This window comes from Mus pahari, chromosome 19 (assembly GCF_900095145.1).
Source record: "Mus pahari chromosome 19, PAHARI_EIJ_v1.1, whole genome shotgun sequence".
NCBI classification, from domain to species: Eukaryota; Metazoa; Chordata; class Mammalia; order Rodentia; family Muridae; genus Mus; species Mus pahari.
Genome location: NC_034608.1, coordinates 84,602,100 through 84,603,175, shown reverse-complemented (window position 1 = coordinate 84,603,175; position 1,076 = coordinate 84,602,100). Strand labels below are relative to the sequence as shown.

At 46.8% G+C, this 1,076-nt stretch overlaps 1 protein-coding gene across 10 annotated transcripts in view; it reads left to right on the top strand.

Moving 5' to 3' along the window:
• Gatad2a (GATA zinc finger domain containing 2A) overlaps positions 1 to 1,076 on the top strand; it is a 92,391-nt gene that overhangs the window by 48,997 nt on the left and 42,318 nt on the right. The gene's annotated exons all lie outside the window — the stretch shown is intronic.

Sequence of the window (1,076 nt, the reverse complement as noted above, 5' to 3'; positions counted from 1 at the left end):
CTGTCCTGGAACTCACTCTGTAGACCAGGCTGGCCTCGAACTCAGAAATCCGCCTGCCTCTGCCTCCCGAGTGCTGGGATTAAAGGCGTGTGTCATGACTGGCCGGCACTTTGAGACACTTTTGAGAGGTTTCAGACACTTTGAAACTGTTTTAATACCAAGCCAAAAAATCCCAAGCCATGTATAGATCATGCTGACTTGTGTGCTAGGTATTAGAGACCGTAAGTGAGATGTGGCTTTAGGAAAGCATATACTTGCCAGAGAAAGCAGTACATAGCCACCGCACAGTCAGAGTTGTCTTCCTGCTAGGGAAGATTGTGCAGGTTGCAGAGTCCCCGAGACATCTCTGCTGGAAAACACCCAGCTGTGGTCTCTAGCTGCTCCTGTAGAGGAGATCAGTCAGGCCCTACTGGAATCATAGAACTACTATGTGTTTACTTAGAACCAAAGCTCTCCTGAGGGTGGTGGGAAAGGATTGTGACTGTGTAAGCACCTGGGTGAAGGATGTGGTTAGTGACCCTGTGACAGTAGCAACAAGTGAGGGAAGCAGAGATAATGCTGGCCAGAGCCTTTTGTGTGAGGTTCTGTCATCTTCAGTCCTACACAAAGGACAACATGAATCCACTTTCCAAAGGAAAGGTGTGTGTGCCTTTGTCCTTCATTACTAAACGTCGCATTACTGTGTTACAACGTGTGCCAGTGAAGGGCACGTGCACAGCACAGCAGGGTGACTGTCAGGTCTTATATTTTCCTGCATTTTTACACTAGATGCGAGTTCTGTAAAGCTAACCAGTTGGAGTCACGCTTTTGCACCTTTGTTGTTTTTATTTTGTTTTATTTTTTCCTGTTAGACATTGTAGAAAAAACAGATAATGTCTCTAAGGACCAGAAGAGAAGGGCAGAACTTGAGTCAAACCAGATCACACTGAATTCTGAATTTGCATTAGGAATGTGACAGTTGTGTCAGAAAGGCCCACAGTAAGCACAGATCAAGTGCCACAGTGCCACAAGTGCCGCAGCAAGTCCTGGAGTTACCTGTGTTGAATCTACTATAGTGGTGCAACTGGGGGGGGGGG